Source organism: Phodopus roborovskii, unplaced genomic scaffold, assembly GCF_943737965.1.
Source record: "Phodopus roborovskii unplaced genomic scaffold, PHOROB, whole genome shotgun sequence".
NCBI classification, from domain to species: domain Eukaryota; kingdom Metazoa; phylum Chordata; class Mammalia; order Rodentia; family Cricetidae; genus Phodopus; species Phodopus roborovskii.
The window spans coordinates 1,151,960-1,174,612 of NW_026126484.1; the positions used below are offsets into that span (position 1 = coordinate 1,151,960).

The 22,653-nt window shown below is 41.6% G+C and overlaps 8 non-coding genes across 8 annotated transcripts; 4 read left to right on the forward strand and 4 right to left on the reverse strand.

Annotated features, from left to right (window-relative positions):
- Positions 1-1,950: 1,950 nt before the first annotated feature.
- On the forward strand, positions 1,951-2,057 carry Trnal-caa (transfer RNA leucine (anticodon CAA)). The gene is made up of 2 exons: positions 1,951-1,988; positions 2,013-2,057. It is a non-coding gene; the product is annotated as a tRNA-Leu (tRNA).
- A 427-nt stretch (positions 2,058-2,484) lies between these two features.
- Trnaq-cug (transfer RNA glutamine (anticodon CUG)) lies at positions 2,485-2,556 on the reverse strand. Its single transcript has one exon. It is a non-coding gene; the product is annotated as a tRNA-Gln (tRNA).
- A 1,369-nt stretch (positions 2,557-3,925) lies between these two features.
- On the reverse strand, positions 3,926-4,007 carry Trnal-aag (transfer RNA leucine (anticodon AAG)). Its single transcript has one exon. It is a non-coding gene; the product is annotated as a tRNA-Leu (tRNA).
- Positions 4,008-4,290: 283 nt separating this feature from the next.
- Trnam-cau (transfer RNA methionine (anticodon CAU)) lies at positions 4,291-4,363 on the forward strand. The gene has a single exon. It is a non-coding gene; the product is annotated as a tRNA-Met (tRNA).
- Positions 4,364-5,728: 1,365 nt separating this feature from the next.
- Positions 5,729-5,801, forward strand: Trnak-uuu (transfer RNA lysine (anticodon UUU)). The gene has a single exon. It is a non-coding gene; the product is annotated as a tRNA-Lys (tRNA).
- Positions 5,802-6,285: 484 nt separating this feature from the next.
- Trnam-cau (transfer RNA methionine (anticodon CAU)) lies at positions 6,286-6,358 on the reverse strand. Its single transcript has one exon. It is a non-coding gene; the product is annotated as a tRNA-Met (tRNA).
- A 5,578-nt stretch (positions 6,359-11,936) lies between these two features.
- Positions 11,937-12,009, reverse strand: Trnaf-gaa (transfer RNA phenylalanine (anticodon GAA)). The gene has a single exon. It is a non-coding gene; the product is annotated as a tRNA-Phe (tRNA).
- A 495-nt stretch (positions 12,010-12,504) lies between these two features.
- Positions 12,505-12,576, forward strand: Trnae-cuc (transfer RNA glutamic acid (anticodon CUC)). Its single transcript has one exon. It is a non-coding gene; the product is annotated as a tRNA-Glu (tRNA).
- The last annotated feature ends 10,077 nt before the right edge of the window (positions 12,577-22,653 follow it).

Here is a 22,653-nt window from a genome sequence, read left to right on the forward strand (position 1 = left end):
CTAGCCTGGAAACTCAGCAAACCTTGAAACATTGTGTTTTACTTTTTGGTTGTGAGAATGTCACTATTATGGGATTTCACGTGCTGTTATTAATTTAAGTCTGTGTTTGCTAGAACAGTTCTCCAGAAACGTCCTGAGCAAGTACATGGGACATAAAATGTTTTGAGTCTCGTAAATGTTCATTTAGGACTGGTAAGGTGTCTGTGGGTCATGGCTTGCTCCCATGCCTGAGTTTGATTCCTGTAACTCACATGGTAGGAAAGGAGTACTGACTGACTCTGCAAGTCCTCTGACCTCCACAGGCACACCAAGGCATCCGCCCCTCCATAAACAAATAGACACAACGAAAATGTCCACGTTTCATCAGTAGTTTGGCTGGGGGGGACATCGAGATGTGGTCATGACTCATTGACTACTCCATAGGATGAGGCATGAGCCGGCCAAGCTCCAGGAGTGACTATAACTGTGAGCTCCAAGCTTGCCTGTGCAACTTAGAGAGCAGTTTAAGGAGTGAAGAGGTAACACAGAAGAGCCTGCCAGGCAAGTTCCAAGGCTCAGGCTCCACCCCCCAAGGCTCCATCAGGAGAAAACCCACCTTTGGAATTTTTTTTTTTTTTTTTTTTTTTAATTTACAAATCATCGATTTCCTATCCTCTAGCTTTTCAGTTTTACTATGTTTTAAAAAAAAGGACGCCATTCTGAATCTGAATCCTTTATCGTTATTTTTGCGTTTGTCTTTCTTTTAAGAAAGAATATTCACTTCTGATAGACGTGACAAGCTTGTCTTTCATTTGGTGGGCCTGCCCCATCTGAGGAGTTGAGGTCTTCAGTCTTGTAAACTGTTTTCTGTTACTTCCGCCTTTTCTTTCCCAGGAAGCCTCAGGGTTTGAGAACATGCCTTCTACCATACTTTAAAAAAGGATTTTCCTTTCCCCACCCATTTCCTAGGAGATTTCTTCACCTTTGTTTTGTAACTTCAGAAAAAAATTCTGCCACTGCACTATTGAAGAATTTCTACCTCTTCTTTTACCTCCTATAGGAGTTTATTATAATTAGAAAATAAAAATCCTTCAAGTACCTGTGTTGTATTTGTCCCCCCTCCCCTTAGGTCCTTTCCGATCCCCTATTATATTTAGTTTTTTCTTTACTGTAGAAATATTTCACAAGGACCTGGTTTTCCTTGGTTGATATTCATTCTTAAGATTAGAAATTAAAACTCTGATTTTGGATGCAGTGTAACCTACAGATTCTTCGGGGACACACCCTAATCCAGCTATTTGGAATACTTTAAATGTCAATGTCTGTTGTCACTATGGTGCCATTTTCCAAAGATGGAACAGTTCGCCTTTTCCTGGAGAAGCAGCAGACTGTCTGGCCTGCAAGTCTACTAAGCAAAGGATCTGGGATTTGGGTTCTGTTCTGACATTTCCTTTGCTTCACTCTGACTTTTCCCTTCCAAAGTTTCAGCCCTTTAATTCCTGATCTTCGGTCTTTCTCTTACATCTGCCATCAGTTTTCGTAGCCTAGGCCGCTGCCACTCTCTGGTCTACACTGCAGCCAGTGATCATGGACCCTTCATATCCAGTCTGTTTTACCCACCAAACACCGCGTTTGAGGACACCATGTTCGAAAAGAGCTTGAGCTCTGTGTCCCACTGAGGCGCGGATGAATAGTTCGAAGCCAGACCTGAGTCTGCAGGATCTTTGAGATTGCCATTGCACTCTGGAAGGGCCGTGGATCCAGGAGCTGAATTCAGATGGGATTGGAATAAAAAACTTCGAGAGTTTTATTGTCCAAGTTCCTGATTAGACAGAGAAAAAGAGTTTAGTTCGCCTTGCAGGGATTTGTATTTCTACGACGTAAATGAATCTTAAAATACAATAATCACAAGCAATTGTATACATACTCATTATACTTGAAAAGATTCATTAATTACAATACAAACGTCGTGTCAGGGTGGCCGAGTGGTCTAAGGCGCCAGACTCAAGCACAGTCTTCCTCGAAAGTGAGGGTTCTGGTCTCCCCTGGAGGCGTGGGTTCGAATCCCACTCCTGACACACACTCTATTTTCACTTACTTTCACAGGCACCTCTTGTCATTTTCTTAGTGTACTCCTGACCTTCCATGAAGTCCATTCCACTAATCACGAAGCACATAGAGTCCTGTACTCGAGCCCTAAACGTGACTTTACCAACAGCGGGAAAACATGGTAGCAGCAGGATACTGCACTAAATGAAGCTTTCACGAATGGTGTAGGAGACGTGCACAAACCCTACAGTGGCACAATTGACAGTTGAGTGCAGAATTGATAATGTCAGATACCACATGACCTTTTCAACTGCAAGGGCCATCAAGAGCCAAATGCTGAAAAAACAAAAGAAATCGTTCATTGCATGTGATGAATGCAGGAACTCAATAGAGCTACGTTTGGTGCGTGAAACGAAGCAAAAAAAAAAAAAAAAAAAAAAAGGTGCATAATAAGTAAGGTTCCACCGAGATTTGAACTCGGATCGCTGGATTCAGAGTCCAGAGTGCTAACCATTACACCATGGAACCAACCTGCTTGAGATGCTGTCGTAATATCCATCTGTGAACACTGACTTAAAAAAAAAAGCATTGCTAAAGACTGTCTCACCGTATTATTTGAAATTCTGTTACGAATTTAGCATGTTTCAAAGTAACATTGTTACTTTCTCACGAATTTCTGAGCTGTATTCATGGTCCTTCTTTTGTTTATTTTCTTGCTGTCCTCCCGGTCTCTGGATCTCGGGTCTGCGGTCTACTTTCACATCACCACTGAAGCCAGGTCCTCTCGCTTTTTTTTTTTTTTTTTTTTTTTTTTTTTTTGCAAGCGTGTGTTTGCCATACAAACCGAAAGGACACGACTTTAAAATGGGATGCCTGTCTCCGCCTCCTAATGATTCTAATAGTATTTTTATCGGAGCAATTCACTTTCTAAGTAGAAAAATCTTCGTTTTCAGTGTCTGGACCACAGAAATGGTCAGACGCAACGTCGTGTGCACCGCGTCTCAGGGTCTGGCAGCGTTCAGAGCAGTCCCTGCAGTTTGTGCTTTTCTTCCCCACCACGGAAGGTAAAGTGGATGTTAGTCATTGAACGAAGAAATGTATAGTATCTCCTTGCTCCTGCTTCATTTACTCATAATGGGTATCCGCAGACTTTCATGAGCAACTGGTGTGTGCCAAGCGGCGTGCCCTCAGCTGCAATCACGAGCTGCTGCGACTTGTGAATGCCTGTCATCACAAAGCAGCAGGTGCCAAGGCGTCTCCGCTGAAGTTTACTCAGTGGGAGCAGGGTGGACACGGAAAGCAAGACCAGTGAACGCGAGGAAGAACAAAGGTTCAGTACCGCAGAGCAGTTTTAGACTTTCGGGGTGACGGTGTCTCCTTCTGTCTTTACTCCATACATAGGTTCAGCTCAATGAGTCTGAAGGGCTTTCCCGTTTGCACGGTATTAGCCGCACACAGCTTGGAGGAACATGATTCGGGCTCAAAATGAAACGAGAAGACTGTGGTGAGCCTAAGGGCAGGCTTTCCGTCTCCCGGATGGGAAAGAATATACGTCTTGAGTGGCATAGGCCCGATCTGTCTCTGGTCGCAGATCGACGCAGGGAAAGAGAAAGTTCCATATTCGTTCTCATTCATCGACCAACGTAACAAGAACGAACTGCGGAGTCTTTAGGCCCTAGCACTTAGTAGGTGCACAATAATAGCTCTTAATATGAATGAATTAAAGAAAAGATTGTTATCTGTTGGCGGATCCTTTAGGGGAGTAAATGCAACACACATTACGTTCTTAATCAAAGTTAATGGAAGAAATTAGTTGAAAGGCTATCCTCTGCTCGAACTGAGAATCCTAAGGAACCGAAAACTGTTCACTTAAACCAAGGGAAAAAAAGAAGTCTGATGGCAGCGGTGGGATTCGAACCCACGCCCCCGAAGAGACTGGAGCCTTAATCCAGCGCCTTAGACCGCTCGGCCACGCTACCGTCGTATCCGCTCCCCCGCCTTGTCTTCCTGGAGTAATTGCACACTTTCAGGCTCCGTTCCCGCAGTCCTTTGAGCACGGCCCTCTGAGGCGGGCTCTCGCTCCGCCGTCTCTATGGCCTTTTAGCATTGCTGCATAGTCTCGGTTCCTGCTTTATACGACGATGTCCCACAACAGAAGCTGCTTCAGGTACTATCGTAACAGAAGGACCACGATAGCTTAATTAGCTTAATGGTGTCTCCGGAACCACACGAGTACATGATTCGTAGAAATCTGCCACAGGCGCCTCCTTAGCGCAGTAGGCAGCGCGTCAGTCTCATAATCTGAAGGTCCTGAGTTCGAACCTCAGAGGGGGCAGCCGCAGCATATTTTACTTTCTTTAATTCCGCAGAGATTTGAACCTACAGTGGGCAAATGTGCGTATTTATGTATTTATGTCTTATACATTATGTGCTTAAACACATTACGTGAAGAAGTACAATGTCCCGTTTCGGAAAAACAAACCCCAAAACTATTAAAACTGAATGGGAAACTTCCTGTTTGTATAATGTAATGGTCAGCTACAAAGTTACAAAATAGTGATTTTTAAAAATATATAAATTAGACCTCGGCAACGTGATGAAGCAAGCCTTTAATATTCCGACACCTGGGAGAAGAGACCGGCGGATCTCTACAAGGCGAGTTCCAGGGCTCTGTCTTAAAAAGAAAATTAAACACTTCTTAACTTTTCGTCATCATTGTCATTATCCATACCAATTGGAGCCAGGAGAATTTCGGGTGTTTTTTAAATATATTTGGCAATTTCTTTGTTAACACACCAGGGCCAGAAATCCCCCAGCCCAGGGTGTAAAAGAGAGAGGGAGGCCGGGTTGAAATTGTTGTTTGTTCTCTCTGACCATTCTTCTGGGATTGCTTACCATGATACTCTGTCAAAAAACGAAACAAAACGTTTCTGCTGAGTCTCACCACGTTGGGCTCTTGCTCTTGACAGAATTTCTGTCATCCAAACTGCAAGACTCAGAAAACTGTCTAAAAAAGAAATAGGGCAAGGGAGACCGACGTTCAGGAGCTCTCTGTATCTCTGTGCAGCCAGGAGAGATCAACGGGTGTCTCCCGGGCCATGCATCCTCTCGGCTCCGGGTCTTCTATGGTGGGGCCTGGGGTCCACAGACTACATCCCGAAACTCCGTCGCTTCAGAGAGAAACTGGCAGGCAGGAGAAAGAAGGCTGAGCTTTTCTTCCCGTCCAGTTGTCCTAACCTCCATTCTCTTTGTGTGTGGGGTGGGGGGGTGGGGGGGTGGGGGTGGGTGGGGGGGGGGTCCAGAGCATCTCACTGTGGAAGTTACTAGAGGCAGAAGCAGCACCCCTGCTGCCCACTCCCCAGCCAGTGCTTCTCCTTAAAAGCTGTGGTGCCCTTCCCCAGAAACCCTGACCTGTTCTCTTTCAGTCTCCCAGCCCAGCAAGGCAGTAGCTGTTTCCTGCAGTTACTTTTGCGGCATTGTAGATTGTGCCCTTGCTGTTACATAAGGGGTGAAGGTTTAACACTGAGGAAACGCTCTCCTGAAGTTTTCACTTTAGTGGTGAAATGACAGATAATAGATTCTTAAAGTAGTTGGCTAAATATAGCATCGGAGACAAAAGAGGGGGGGGAAAAAAAAAATCGAATACACACTAATGCTTGTTATGTACCTTTATTCTCTCTAGAATAGAGGCAGTACAAGAGCCCGGATAGCTCAGTCGGTAGAGCATCAGACTTTTAATCTGAGGGTCCAGGGTTCAAGTCCCTGTTCGGGCGTCAGTGTTTTTCTCTCTCCCCGGCCCAGTGGCAGCCAAAAACACAAACTACAGTCAATGTATAAAGGTTATTTCTTAAGCTTTCAATAACCAAACTTATGTCCCCGGCCCAGTGGCAGCCAAAAACACAAACTACAGTCAATGTATAAAGGTTATTTCTTAAGCTTTCAATAACCAAACTTATGTTTCCGGATACCCGACTTTAAGCTGAATATTAATTAACAAGACGGAATACCTAGGACGAAGACGTGTTGGTAAAGAAGTCTTGTATGTTTTCAAAAAAGAGGACTTTCAGCCAAAATCCAGCATTAGCTGTTCATCTGTGCATTCTTTACAATAAATAAATTACAGGGTAGAGTACTGTGTGAAGAAGGAACAAGAGCTAGAGCTCTTTCAGCTAGAAAATGGTGGCTACCAGCACAGGTTCCTAGAGTTAAGGAAGCAATTAAACGGTTTTGAGTTTTTAGCCACAATCAAAAAGCAAGTGCCCCCTCTGAGGCTCGAACTCAGGACCTTCAGATTATGAGACTGACGCGCTGCCTACTGCGCTAAGGAGGCACGTGCAGTTTGCCCTACAACATATTGTTTTAGTAACAAGTTATGTTTTGCCTACTCTAGTCCAAACTGTTCTTAAATTTTTTAAATTTTTTTTTTCCCCCTAAGATGTCTGGAAGATTCAACATCTTCCCAAACCTGCGCTAGATGAAAAGAGTCGCTTTGTTTTTCTGTTCCCCCTCGGACATGCGCAAGAGTTTGTCTTAACAGAAGCATTTCCTCAGCCAATCCTCATTTCATCTCACTATCTTCGTTGCGAGTCAAATTTGCAAGGTCGTCTTCCCAAGTCCCATTGACTTTTCTACAGACTCCTTACTATCCCTCGACCCTCAGGAGTCCCGAAGGGACATAGGAGATCTCAAAGCATAAAGAATAAATTGTTCTTTTCACAAACTCTTGGAAATCTGTTAGTGTGAGAACTGGAAGAGGTAAAAACCCTATTTACACAGACTTGCCCGGGGGTTTATCTCTTTCCACACTAGAATTTCCCCTTCCTTAGATTCTCCCTGCTATTTGTAAACCTGTTCGGTTTTCCACGTTGAGGGTGGAAGTTGGAGAAAATACAGAAACCTTTTAAATTACGCCCCCCGCCCTCCCCGCGCTTTGCCCTCGGCGCCAGGAAAGCAAACTGGTTTTGTTGTTTCTGCCAGCTGCTGCTGACGACCCCGATTTTCATGGTAGGACCCCCGTGTTGCAAGGGACCCAGTCACGCGGCTTCATTGCGCAGTGTTAGTGTGTGTAGTCCCGAGTGGCTTGGGTCTGTCTTCATCGGTGTAAAAGTAGATTAACTGCTGAGAAAGCGCTAGTTTGTATCGAGGTTATGATAGTTTGTGACCATATTTCTCAAGAATTCGGATAATGAAAATGAGAAAGACTATCATGCAAATGCCAGCACAACTCAGACATCACTGTAAAATTCTAAGTGATATCCAATTAAAAAAAAAAAAAAAGATGGAGGGACACACAACTGGATTGTGGAATAGATTAACAAAACAGAGCAAACTGCACTACATGGACGTAGAAATGTATAGTCAGGGTTCTCTAGAGGAACGAAAACGACAGGATGAAGTCTTTATTACAGGCTGTGGTCCAGTTAGTCCAACAACGGCTGCATACCAATGCAAAGTCCAAGCATCCAGTAGTTGTTCTGTACACACGGTTGGATATCTCAGTTGGTCTTTAGTATAAGCTGGAATCCTAAGAAGTAGACTCTAAAGGCAGTGAAGTGATGGATTTTTAGAGCAAGCAGGCCAAGAGAGAGCAAGCTCCCTTCTTCCATGTCCTTCATATAAACTGCCATCAGAAGGTGCGGCCCTGGTTAAAGGCGAGTCTTCCCATCTCAAAAGGTCTGGATTAAAGGTCTGTCTCCCCCCCTCAAAAGATTATGTGGATCGGACATTATAATGATTTTATCATGACAAAATCTGTCACAGGTGAATCCAGAGGCTTGGGTTTTAGTTAATTCCACATTTAGTCACAATGACAGCCAAGAGTGGCCATCACAGCAGACTAAAACTCACAAGGCTGCAATGCAATGGATGGACAGCAAAAACAGACGTAAAAAATTTCCAACAGTACCAATGCTCAGTTGAAAACAGCATTGGGCATTATAGACAAAAAACAAAAACAAAACAAAAAACAAATGATGCTTTATGGCTTAGCTTAGTTTTCAGTTGTAATAAGCACCATAAAAGCATTGGGCAGGAAAAAGCTCATTTCACCCTACAGCTATCTCCATCATCCAGGGATGTCAGGGCAGGAACTCAAGGCCCAAACAGGAAGAAAGAACTGGAGCAGAGACCATGGAGGAGTGCTGCAGGCCGGCTGGTTTCCTATGGCTTCTTCAGTGGCTTCTTCTACATCCCATACCACCTGCTCAGGGCTGAGGCCACCTTAAATGTGTTGGGCCCCTTACATCAATCATTAATCAAGACAATGGTCCACAGACTTGTCTATAAGCAAGCTAATGGAAACAATTTCCCAGTTCACGTTCTTCTTCCCAGAAAACTCTAGCCTGTGTCAAGTTGACATGAAAACAAACAAGCAAACAACCTGAACATTGCTCCCTGGATTACTATCCAGATTGAGACATTAGAACCCTTGGGGGAGAAAACCCCAGGAAATTTAATGTTGTGTGCTAGCCCCAGGGCAGGTCTTATTCTGACCCTGCTCTCTAGCAAGTCATGGATCAAATCACAGCTCCTGAAATGCTCCCCTAGCTCCCAAGTACTGTCATTTGGAATATGGTGTTGAAAATCTTCTTGATTAGTACTGGCAGTTAGGGAAACCTCACGGACTGGGTAATTTCCTTGGTCAGCTTGGTGGGTTTAGGCTCCCCAGAGAAGGCACACCTCCAGTTTGTATGTATGCTTTTCTAGAGATGTTTAACAGATGAAGGAACACCTACTCTGAATGTAGACAGCCAGACTGAATAAAAAGGGAAAACTCAGAATAATCATTCTGCTACTTGCTGTGGACTCAGTGAGACCAATGGCTTCAAGCTCCCGTATGTGTGTTGCCCTGAACAATGGACAGTACCCACAGACTGTGAGCCACAAATAAACTCTTTTCCCATAAGTTGCTTCTTTCAGCTATTTGGTCCCAGTGATGACAAAAGTACCATTCGGTATAGGAAACTTGACAAATGATTATTGATACTTGGTCAATACTCATACTGTACAAATAGAAATTTTCACAAATTCCATTCAGACTCTAAACTTATCATAGAACCTGTGACAAGTCTTCCTTAGACTCGTGAGTGTGTGTGTGTATTGAGACATGGCTTCAGTACATATGCTTTGCTGGCCTAAAACTCGCTGTATAGGCCAGGCTCCAACTTTTAGACATCTGCTGGCCTCTACCTCCTGGGTACTGGGTACTGGAACACCATGCCCATCATACATTACTTACACTCTTGATGTCCTCACACCCTATGCTGTTGCACAAGGTGCAATTTGCTTAGTCAGTACAGCAAGACTTTCTATTTTCCTTAAGGTTTAGGATCACTTTTAAATTTCATCAAAATATAAAGAAATGCTTAATGTGATGTTTGACCTTATGGGAAAGGCAGGAGATAGCAATATTAGTTATGTGTCTACAAGATTCTTACTGTTGTCGATGGTCACAACAAAGATGTTAAAATGTTGGCCTGTTGTAAATCACATTTCCAAACTGTAGTATAAGAGGAATGATCTGTAATTTGGAAAGGTTGAGAGATTAATACAGGGGAAAGGACTTGAGTAAGTTATAAATTTTTATTTTCAATATGCTTAAAAATTCGAAGTGGTTTTTATTAGTTGGCCAGTATGCCATCTATCAAATTGAAGGGTATTCCAGGGAGGGGATTGTGGGAGGAGACTTTATAAGCGTAACAAAGGATCAATGAAGCATTTCCCTCTGCGGTTAAAACAGTGGCTTGTCCTCACCGCACTGGCTTGGGCATACTGAATGAACCCTTCTGACTCCTGTCTGGCACCGCTTGTGTTATACGCTTGTTTATCAGGACCTTGCCAAAGTTTGGTTTGATCACTTACTAGAACAAGTGGCGCTGTTCTAATTTGGTCTGTTGGAAGGGCCTAGGGCAGAAAGGAACTCAGTTCTGAACCATGGCTCTCATACATTTTGTTTAGTGATAATCCTATTTACAGATCATGACCAAAGTTCACATGCTAAAAAGGAGAGAAAAATTTTGAAGCTGTTAATCTTTTAGATGAAATGTTTATTTATGGGAGCCACAGTAACGGATCTCATTATGGCGTTTTTATCACCTTTTGTTTTCAGCTGTTCATCCCTCCTGCTGCCCTCACCCATGCCACTTGTGCCGTCTGTAGGCAAAATTCTGAGTGTCCATGCTGTCTTTGTCAACGGCTACTGCTGGGAAGAGGCACTATGACCATGGTAACTCTTGTAAAAGAAAACGTTTAATTGGGGCTTGCTTGTATTCAGAGGTGTAGTTCGTTATCATCACGGTGGGAAGCATGGCATGCAGGCAGGCAGGTGGGGCTGGAGAGGCGGCTGAGAGTTCTTCATTCTCATCGATAGGCAACTGAAAGCGAAGGAGACACCTGGCCTGGCTTGAGCATTTGACATCCCAAAGCACACTTCCAGGACAGTTCCCAACAAGGCCACACCTCCTCATCCCTGTCATGTAGCTTCAACCCACCACACATGTCCACATGTATGTGCAGCGGGTAGTATGGCTCGACTGGGATGAAGCTGGGAACCTCAGCGATGCTGGCTGTGTTAGCAGCAATGGGGCTGAGCATCAGCTCCGTGTGCAGTGCTGGTTCCCTGGCCGTGGCCCCTGATTTTGATCACCAGTCATTAATAGTACAAGGAAAAGAAAATACTATTGTAAATTTTATTTTATAGTGAATTTTAAGTAGTTTGCCACTACTTAAAAAAAAGGATGTCTGAAATATTACAGGTGGTTCACAGAAACAATATTAGAAGCAGTTATAAGGTGCAGAATATCCCGCTATAGCACAAAACAGACAGAAAAGTGTTATTGTTAATTATGACTTATTTTTGAGGCAAAGGCTTACTGTGTAGCCCTGGCTGGGCTGGCATTCCTTATGTAGACCAGGCTGGCCTTGAACTCCCAAAAAGATCCTCCTGCCTCTATTTACAGAATGTGGCTGCCACCACAGCTAGTCCTAATTATCTTTGTCTTTGATTGTGAGCCTTAGTCTCGAGGCATCTCTCCAGTCCTATTGTTTTAAAGGAAACATTGGTCACCTCTGCTTAAGAAGTTTTCTTGTTTTTGCATTTATATTCTTATTGTATTGTATTGCATTCTTTTGTATTTTGTGAAACGGCAACAATAGAGAATACTGGTGGTGCCGCTATGGTCTGTATCTTGCTTTTATCAATGTCAGGGCTGTGACATCTAGGCAACAGAAACGGGACGTCTTTATATTATTCTTGGAAATGTGTGAAAATTACTTAAAAGCAAAGAAATTCATTAAAAATCAAACTGCATGCTCCAAAGCAACTATTTCTAAAACGTGATGAAATTGAACCGCCATACAATACAGACAAAAAAAAAAAAAAAAAAAAAAAAAAAAAAAAGAAAAAAGAAAATGGATGGAGATTTTTATTTCCAAGTCCAAAGGAGGATTGTTTAAGGAACACTTGTTAATTGATTTGCATCCCACGAAAATTAAACATAAGGTCAGAAAAGAGCCACAACGTCTGGAAACTGGGAAGTTGGTGGTCATGGATGGCGGCCGGCAGCTGAGTCTGGCTTGATTGGTCACGGTAGACCACCGATCTGTGGTCTACACAAGGAAAGGAAACTTTTTCCAGTCTGTAGAGAGGCCAATGAAGAAGAGAAGGATGCCGAATATATGCTGTGCTCTCCATCTATTTGGACCGTAAGTACCTTTGAATTAGTAGCGGGCTGAGAACACGATAAAGAGGGGGCCTTGTGAAGTAGTCACTAAAGACCTTTATTGCACATTGGCTTTGGGATAACTTTCATGGAAATCAAGAAGAGGTAGTTTTGGAAAAAAAAAAAAATGATGAATCAGAGGAACAGATATGGAAGAATTCAAAAGAAAGATAATAAAAAAAGTTAGGTTGCCGAAACCCGGGATCGAACCAGGGACCTTTAGATCTTCAGTCTAACGCTCTCCCAACTGAGCTATTTCGGCCCCGCCCGTTGCTGCTTCACGCTAAGATGTAATGACTTTATCACTTAGGTCCCTTCCGTTATGACAACTGACAAGAGAATCTAAGATTAACTAAAAATCTTGATGTTGGAGCATCTAATTGTATTATAAAGAGAAGAAAAGCAAGGAAAAAATTTAAATTGCTCTTTCAAAATGCCTTAGGGCGGGGAGTGGTGGTGCACTCCTTTAAACCTAGCATTGGGGGAGGTAGAGGCAGGAGGATATCTTTGAGTTCACGACTAGCCTTCGTAGAGTTCCAGCTCAGGGCTGAGACACTGTCTCTCTCTCTTTTGCCTTAGTGACTTTGTTAAGTGCTATAATTTGTATTCTGGGTCAATTCATACATTTCAGCCGGAGTAATGACTTTCGTGACTTTTGAATTTGGTTGACTAGGATTTATGATTAGTCAAATAAAACCCAAACATAATAAATAACTAATCCAGGTCATACATCTTACAAAGGCACAGCTTGTCAGCTTCCCTGGTGGTCTAGTGGTTAGGATTCGGCGCTCTCACCGCCGCGGCCCGGGTTCGATTCCCGGTCAGGGAAATTGTGTTTTTGTAATTCCGTTTTCATATGGGAGTTTCTGCTGTGTCCCCAAATAATTTTGGGTATTCCAACTGCATATTTTCAAATGATGCAATGTCACCATTTAAAAACAATTACTAATAATTATTTCATCTTGTGAAGACCGAGATTATGAGATGTCCCAAGTGCTCCTGCTAGAGTACGTAGGCACTAGAGAACCTAGCAGAGATGAACCTAGCCCTATGATGACATCAATCCCCAAAGGAGAGACCCACCCTTGACTGTGAGGCTACAGCGGAGTCGGATGACCATTTCAGATTGCTCCCCACAGTGATAACGTCTACTGCATCCCTTGCAGAAGGACAGAGAGTAAGGTGAAGAGCATGGTCAGCGCTGTTCTGGCAGATATGCATGCCCCTACACCTTCTTTCATATGTGTAATACATAATATGTGAAATATTCACAAAGTTCCTGCTTGCCCTTTAATGATGGATGTGGGGTCAACGAACCCCTTTATCTGTTTTCCAGTGTGTCCACCTTGATTAAATGTCCTCTCTTTGCTCTTCACAAATAAATCCTCTCTGGCACGTGAAACAGGCAGTTGGTTCTAGTTTGTTGGGGCATTTAATTATAAAAGTCCAGTAACATACTTAAACTGCATAATCAACATTTGGCATTCCTGTTCAATTTGAGACACCTGCAGGCTCCTGACTCGGCTAGGACCAGGTGAAAGGCAGTCCAGGCAGTCCAGGAGGTGGCATTGCTTTTTCCAAAATGATCAGGCTTTAGTTCATTGATCACTGAACTAATGGATCCTTGAAGTTCACTTGTATATATGTTCTTATTCTCTGAAATTCTTCCTTCATTTTTCTACTTGTAGTCTACTTTCCAAAAAAAAAAAAAAAAAAAAAAAAAAAAAAAAAACACAAAACAAACAAACCAAAAAAACCAACCAACCAACCAACCAAAACAAAACAAAACAACACCCCCCCCCCCCAAATAAAACAAAACAAAACCAAAACAAAAAAAAAAAAACACTACAGAGAAAATCAGTTCCTGGATTGGTGTTTTTAAGAGACAAGCAGTTGATGCAACATTAAACCATTAAACCATATCACACCAGAAGGCGGTGCTCTTGTTCCAGGTCCTTAAAGGTTAACTTTCAATCCTTGCTCTGATTGTGGAGAGATCACCCTTGATACAAAGAAAAGAGAACAACAGTCAGGTAGAGTTCAGAGTCACACAACAGGTGAAAACATAAGGCGTTGGATTAACAGAGTGTCAAAAGAAGTGGATAATTGTGTTGCTTTGACTTTCTTGAGAATCTTGTTTTTTCTTTTCCTCTCTCACTGTCTGTCTCTCTCTTCTTTTCCTCTTTCTCTTCCTCTTCCCTCCCCGCTCTCTTTCCATCCGGAATGCAGTTTCCCCTCTGTCCTCTCCTTCTAGTCCCCACCCCTTCCAGCATCCATTCCTCCTCCTCCATTTCTCTTTACAACACCAGTCATGGCAGCGAGACTAGACATGTCCTCTCCTATTAAGGCTGGTGAGGAAACCGGGAAGGAGGAAAGGGTCCCAAGAGCAGGCAACAGAGTCGGAGGCAGCCCCCACTCCCACTGTTAGGAGTTCCCCAAGAAGAGCAAGCTACACAATATGTATGTAGAAGATCTAGGCCAGTCCCATGCGGGTTCCCTGGTTGTCAGCTCAGTATCCATGAGTCCCTGTGAGCTCAGGCTAGTTGACTCTGTGGGTTTTCATCTGGCTCCCACAATCCCTCTCCCACTCGTCTGCAGGAGGGGATAATTTTTTCTCTTAGTTATTATCATAATTTCCCCAGTAAATAACATCTGCTGAGTGCTGAGATTGATGCAGGGTGACGTGATGCTAACGAGTCAGCCAGTACACTCTTATAGAAGGCCTTGTGAAGTCAAAGTAGGGATACCTGTGAAAGCTGAACTTGGGGGAGATTTCTTTACCGAATTCTTCTTCTTGTTCTAACTCATCTTTTCACTTTATTTATATTCCCTGACTGAATGGCCCAGACTCCTTTAACTAAGTTAATCCTTTCTGGGTCAGGAGCAAAAACTCACTGTACTCATCCCACACCTCCACTCCAGTTCTAGGAACGTGAGGAGAGGGGTTGGGGGAGGGCAGAACTTTACTAATATAGATTATGTCATAGCAGAAACTATTCTTTAAAGTATTCGAATCCTGGCATTGCAAAGTGAGCGGCCTTTTTTCCTGGGGTCAGTTTGGTGATTTCTATGCATGAGGTCTCTCAGTGAACAGCTGGGCCTCAGACTCTGCAGCAGAGTGAGGCAGGATAGGAAGGGATTGGGTAGGGTGGGATGTTAGGGCTTTTATCTCACAGATCACAGACAAGTCCGTGAGGTATCTGCGCGCCTCCCTCCCCTTCCTGGGTGATGAGCAGAACAGAGGCCTCTTGTGCTCTCCAGCACCTGTCAAAGGTGGTGGAAACCAGGGGGCCCTCAAGGGCCCAAAGTTGCACGTAGGTGAAAACTCTTGTAGTAGTGTGTCCCAAGCCATCTAAGATGCTGGGTTTAGGCTTGTATTGGAGAAGACTCCCACTACCTCCGAAGATTTTCCTGGTAACAATGCACCTAGATTCAGCTCCCTAGATTTCACTCTGTTACATAACAGATAAAAAGCTTTTGTGGCACATACTTCCTGCCTTAATTACGTTTTATTATTGTGATAAGACACTATGAACAAGGTAACTAATGAAAGAAAATATTTAATTGAAAATATTTAATTTGGGGCTCATGGTTCCAGAGGGTTAGACTCCATGACTATAAAGGCAGCGAGTATAGAGCTAGAGCAGTTGCTCCTATCTTTGCCCACAAGCACAAGGGGAGGGGAAGGAGAGAGGGGAGAGACAGGTGTGAGCAGTCATGTGGGTGCTGGGGTTTGAACTTGGTTCCTTTGGAAGAGCGGCCTTGATCTTAACCACTGAGCCATCTCTCCAGTCCCATCTCATTTCTTCTTTTGGTTTCATTTGTTTGCTTGGGCTGAATGATGAGATGTGCTAGTGGATACCAGTGGGATATCGGTGGATATTGGTGCATACTGGTAGATATAGGTAGATACCAGTGGTGTAGGTCCCTTCCTCAGATATTTTCATGTTTTATAACAATTTATATTGGCTCACCTCATTCTCTTGGGACTCTACCTATTGGTGCTGACCTAGAGTTCCCTAATTCTTCCTGTTGCCTCTTCCAGCGTTGCTGTCTAGACCATCTCCATTCCTTTGTGACTCTTTACTGACCTGCAGAACTTTCCTCCATCAGGAACATTGTAGCTAGAAAACTTGGCTGGGACTCAGAGACCCTACAGCTATCACACTTGGCTAAGATCCAGAGTAGCAAACAGTAAGCAAAGAATAGGCAATACCAGAAACACTTCAAATGTTATAACTAGAGGTCTAGATCCAAGAGGAAAGCTATAAACATGAACAACCAAGATAATATACCTCCTCCAAAAGCCAGCAACCCTTTGCAATAATCCCCAAGAAAAGCAGTTCAGATAAAGCACAGTATGAGGGCTTCCAAACAGCAATTAAGTATATATTCAAAGACATTAAAGAAGATATGAATAAATGTCTTAAGATCACAAAAACACAAGCAGTTGAATGAAATAGTGAAAATAATTCAAGACATGAAAGTAGACTTTAACAAGGAAAGAGATTTGCTAAAGAAAAGACACATTTAAATAGAACTGGAAACAAAAAAACTCAGGAAGGCAAACAAAACCTCCAGAGGTAAGCCATGGAAACAGATCAAGAAACACAAAAGATACAATTAAGGTGTTGAAGACAAGGTAAAAGAAATGGACAGCCCACTCAGAGAAAATGCTAAAACAAACAAACAAAAAACCCAAGCACAAAGCATGCAGGAAATTTGGGACATTATGAAAAGGCTAAACCTGCAAATAATAGATATGGAGGAATGAGAAGAAACCCAAGTCAAAGGCATAGGAAACATTTTTAGAAAAACCATAGAAAAAATTTCCCCCAATCTAAAGAAAAGGGTGTCTATCAAGGCAAAAGAGAAATACATCAAGTAGATAGGACCAGAAAGTACTCGTACTCCTTGTGACACATAATAACCAAAACACTAATTATACAAAACAAAGGAAGGATATTAAAAGTTTCAAAGGAAAAAGATCATGTCATATATAAAGCCAGGCCCATTATAATAATATCCAACTTTTCATTCTACAAACTCTAAGAGATCACAGATACTAGCTTAGACTATAATATCCAGCAAAAACTATCAATCACAGTAGATGGAGAAAGAAAAACCATTTTATGATAAAAATTTTAAATACTTTGTGTTCACCAATCCAGATCTACAGAAGACACTAGAAGGAAATCTTTCATTTGAATAGAAGAGGTCACAAAGAATAAGTAATCCCAGAACACTTAATAACAAGAGGGAAAGAACTCCCACTGATGGGAGATGTCATTCTGTAAATATGTTTCTCTTATTGGTTAATGAATAAAGCACTCTTGGCCAATAGGAAAGCAAGATAGGCAGGACTAGGAGACAAGGAGGATTCGAGGAAGTAGTAGGGAGGAGTTAACATGGAGAGAATTGAGAGAACAGAGGTCTGGGCCTTCCGGTAAGATGTGACCACATGGGAATACTTAGATTAATAGAAATGGGTTAATATTGAAAACAGAGCTAGCCAATAATAAATGCTAGTAACAGGCCAACAGCATTATATCAAATACAGTGTCTCTGTGTGTTATTTGGGGCTGGCAGAAAAACAACTCATAACACTCCCATTACCACCACCACAAAATGCCCTAAGAATTATATTACTCATTAATAACTCTTAATATTAAAGGTTTCAATTCTCCAATAAAGAGACATAGATAAACGGAATTAGAAAACAAGATCCTTTGATGCATTCAAGAAACAAATCTCACTATCAAGGATAGATATCGCCTTAGGGCAAAGGCATGGAAAAGGCATTCCAAGTAAATGGCACAACAATCAAGCAGGAGTAGTTATTTAAATAGACGGCAAAGTAGACTTTAAACCAAAACCAATCAGAAGAGGTAGGGAAGGACGCTAAATACTCATATTAAGGGAAAAATCTAAGAAGATTTACAATCCTAAACATCAGTGCATCAAACACAAGGGCACACAAGTTCATAAGAGGAACTCTACTATAGCTAAAATTTATTTATTTATTTATTTACTCATTCATTATATATACATAGGGTTCTGCCTGCATGTCTACCTGCAAACCAGAAGATGGCACCAGGTCTCATTTCAGATGGTTGGGAGCCACCATGTAGGTGCTGGGAATTGAACTCAAGACTTTAGGAAGCCATCTTTCCAGCCCTCACTTCACTTTTACCAATAAACAAGCCATCTAAATCAGAACAAAACACAAACAAACAAACAAACAAAACAAACTATGCAGAGAAATGTTGGCATTTAAACACCTTCATCAAATGGGACAAATAGACATCTAGAAAATATTCCATCAAAACACTAAGGAATGTAGTTTCTTCTCAACAGCCCATGAAACTTTCTCCAAAATGAATCGCATATTAGGACAGAAAACAAGTCTCAATAGATACAGGAAAACTGAAAACACCATGAATCTTATATGACCATTATGGGTGGTCAAGAAAGAAAAAAAAAAACTTCTTAGACTTGAATGAAAATAAAAACACATACCCAAACCTATGGGACACTATGAAGGCAGTTCTAAGAGTCAAGCTCATAACACTAAATGCCTACATAAAAATTGGAGAGATCTCATATTAGTAAGCTCTAGAAAAGCAAAAAGAAATAACACTCAAAAAGAGCAGGTGGGAAGAAAGAAACTCAGAGCTGAAGTCAATGAAATAGAAACAAACAAAAAATACAAAGAATTAATGAAATGAATTGGTTTTTTGAGAAAATCAACAACATTTGCAAGCTGAATCCAAGAACACACCATGATTAAGTAGGCTTCATCCCAGAGATGCTGGGATGGTTCAACATATATAAATCAATAAACATAATCCACTCTACTGCCAGGCCTTGGCTAGAGGTGAGTCTGGGCCCAATTCGGGAGGCCTCTCCCCTATATCCTCCCCCAGGGAACTCCCTGGGTTGGCCCCGGATCCCCTTGCTCCTGTGTCCCCATCAAGAGCGCTCTTGGAGTTCTGATACACCCCACCCTCTCCCACTGTCCCACTGCTCTGGTTGAGCACTGGGACAGAGAGTGGAGCCAACAGTCCAGACAACTTCGGGGAACTTCTGGGAGTGGCTCTGAACACAGGAGACCTGCCTATCCATGCTGGACCACCGTAATTTCCACCTGCCTGGTCTCTGACCCCCACTGCTGGTCCTCTAATGGAATCCAGGGCTCCTCCCAGAGATCTGCCAATCTCTGCAGGACCACACTGAGTTCCTGCAGGCAGGATCCTTGACCCCCATAGCAGGGCCTATGCAAAGAGGTCTCAGCTGGAGGGTACCAGGCCTAGGCTAGATCTGCCTATAGGCACAAGGAACATCCAGAGTCCTGGCCTTTGGGATCTTTGATCCTTATTGCCAGTCTTCTGCTGTAGCCTGATCGCTGACTCTCATCCCCGGGCCTCTGCCTGTGGAGAGACCTCTTAGAGAGTTTGGACCACCCAGAGATACAGACATCAAACCTCTGACCTACATAAGCCCACCCAAGCCCACCGGGGAAGTACCATAGAGAGAGGGAGAGATCCTATCAACACCTACTGGAAGAAGCTATGGGAAGACGGCAATACAAGAAAACACCCAACAACAGAAAGACAAGCATGACACCACCAGAATCTAGGGAATCTACACCAACTAGAATGGAACACAACAACAAAGCAGAGGGAGCAGAAGGGAATGACTTAAAAATTACCATAATAAAAATGATAGAGGCCCTCAAAGAAGATGTGAGAAAATCCCTTAAAGAAATGGAAGAAAAAACAAACAAAGAAGTGGAAGAAGTGAACAAATTTCTTAAGGAAAGTAAAGAAAGTACAGAAAGCCAAGAAAATACAATTAAGCAGGTGAAAGAAACGGTTCAAGACTTGAAAACTGAAATAGAGAAAATAAAGGCAACACAAACCGAAGGAATGCTGGAAATAGAAAAACTTGGCAAAAGATTGGGAACTACAGACACAAGCATAACCAACAGAACTCAAGAGATGGAAGAGAGAATCTCAGGAGCGGAAGATAAACCAGAGAAAATAGATTCATCAACCAAAGAAAATCGTAAATCCAACAAATCCTTAACACAAAACATCCAGGAAATGTGGGACACCGAGAAAAGGCCAAACCTAAGAATAATAGGCATAGAGGAAGGTGAGGAAGCCCAGTTCAAAGGTGCCGAAAACATATTCAACAAAATCATCGAAGAAAACTTTCCAAATCTGAAGGAGGACATGCCCATGAAAGTACAAGAAGCATACCGAACCCCAAATAGGCTGGACCAAAGAAAAAAGACCCTTCGACATATAATAATCAAAACACCTAGCATACAGAATAAAGAAAGAATATTAAGAGCAGCGAAGGAAAAAGGACAGGTAACATATAAAGGCAGACCTATCAAAATTACACTTGACTTCTCCATGGAAACCCTCAAGGCCAGAAGGTCCTGGATAGATGTTCTAAAAGTATTAAGAGAACACGGATGCCAGCCTAGGCTACTATATCCATCAAAACTCTCAATCACTATAGATGGAGAAAACAAGATATTTAATGACAAAACCAGATTTTCCCAATACATATCTACAAATCCAGCCCTACAGAAAGTATTTGAAGGAAGTTAACTATGCCCACAAAGATGTAGGCATCAGATAATCTAACTACACCAGAAACCAAGGGTAAAGCAGGACAAATATATTCACAATACCACTGCCAACAAAACATCTAAAACAAACAAGCATCAGCAATCAATGGTCATTACTCACCCTCAACATTAATGGTCTTAACTCACCTATAAAAAGACACAGGCTAACAGAATGGATACGAAGACAGAATCCATCCTTCTGCTGCATACAAGAAACATATCTAAGCTTCAAAGATAGACATTACCTCAGGGTAAAGGGTTGGGAAAAGATCTTCCAAACAAATGGAACCAAGAAGTAAGCAGGTGTGGCTATCCTAATATCTAACAAGTTAGACTTCAAACCAAAATTAATCAAAAGATATGAAGACAGTCATTTCATATTCATCGCAGGAGAAATCCATCAACACAAAGTTCTGAACATCTCAGTTCTGAACATCTATGCCCCAAATACAAAGGCACCCACATTTGTAAAAGAAACGCTACTATAACTCAAAGCTCACATAAAACCTCACACACTTGTAGTGAGAGACTTCAACACACCACTCTCACCACTAGACAGGACCACCAATCAGAAACTCAACAAAGAAACAAAAGAACTAACAATAAACATAATCCATGATAAACAGACTGAAATACGAAAATCACATGAATATCTCATTAGATGAAGAAAAAGCCTTTGACAAAATCCAACATCTATGCATGATAGAAGTTCTGGAGATAATAAAGTCAATTTACAGTAAGTCAACAGTCAACATCATTTTAAATAAAGAGAAACTCAAAACATTTTCACTAATATCAGAAATAAGACAAGGACACCCACTTTTTCTATACTTATTCAATATAGTACTTGAAATCTTAGCCAGAGCAATAAGACTGAAGGAGATCAAGGGGATACAAATAGGAAAATAATTCAAAATATTGTTTACAGACAAAATGGTTGTGTACACATATAACACTAAAAACTCTCCTAGAAAATTTCTACAGCTGATCCTTTTTTAGCAAAATAGCAGGATATAAAATTAGCTCATAAAAATCAGTAGCTTTCCTATATACAAACGACTAATGGAGTGAGAAAGAAACCAGGAAAACTATACTTTTCTAAACAGCCTCAAAAATATCTTAGGATACAAGTGAATCTTATGATACATGTGAAAGACTTATATCATAAAAACTATAAGACACTGAAGAAAGAAATTGAAGATTTGTGGTAGGATTAATGTGAAAATGGCCTTCCTACCAAGAGCAACGTGCACATTCAATGCAACTCCCATAAAAAATTCCATCAAAAATTTTCACAGAAATTGAGAAAAAAATCTTCAGTTTCACATGGAAACACAAAATACCCAATAGCTTAAAAATTCTGGGTAATAAAAACATTGCTGGAAGTATCACAGCCCTATATTTCAAGCAGTATTATGGAGCTATAGTAATAAAAAGAACATGCTATTGGCATAAAAGAACACAATGATCAATGGAATAGAACTGAAGATCCAGGTGTAGGTCTTAGCCATTTTTATTTCTTCTTTTGAGGAGTCTTTGTTCAGTTTTACAGTCCATTTTATTGAATGTGCCATTTTTGTTTGTTTGTTTTGATTTTTTGAGCTCTTTATACATTCTGAATATTAATCCTCTGTCAGATACATAGCTGGCAAAGATGTTTTATTTTTCTGAGAACTTGTTTCTTTAGCTGTGCAGAATCTGTTCAGTTTTATGAGATCCAACTTGTCAATTACAGGCATTAATTTTTGAGTAAATGGAGTCCTGTTCAGAAAGTCCTTTACACACATTTTATGTAAGGTATTGTCCATATTTTTTTCTGACAGTTTCAGTTTCCACATATTTAGATCTTTGATCCCTTAGGAGTTAGTTTTTGTGCAAGTTGATAGATAAGAATCTAAGTTCACTCTTGTACATGTTCTTTTCAGTACTGTTTGTTTTGTATTCATTTTTCCAGTGTATGAGTTGGAATTTTCATCAAATATCAGATGGCTGTAGTTTTGTGTACTCATTTGGTTTTTCTATTTTGTTCTATTGGTCTACATATCTATTTTTGTATCAGTACCATGTTGCTTTTATTACTACAACTCTATGCATTTGAGGTCTAGAATATGTGAGATCTGGAATGCTAATCTCTACAGGATGGGTATTTTTTTGCTCAGGATTGTTTTGGCTCTCTGTGAAATTTTTGGTTCCATATGAATTTTAGAATAATTCTATTTCTGTGAAGAATGAGAAGGGGATTTTGATTGGGATTGCATCGGA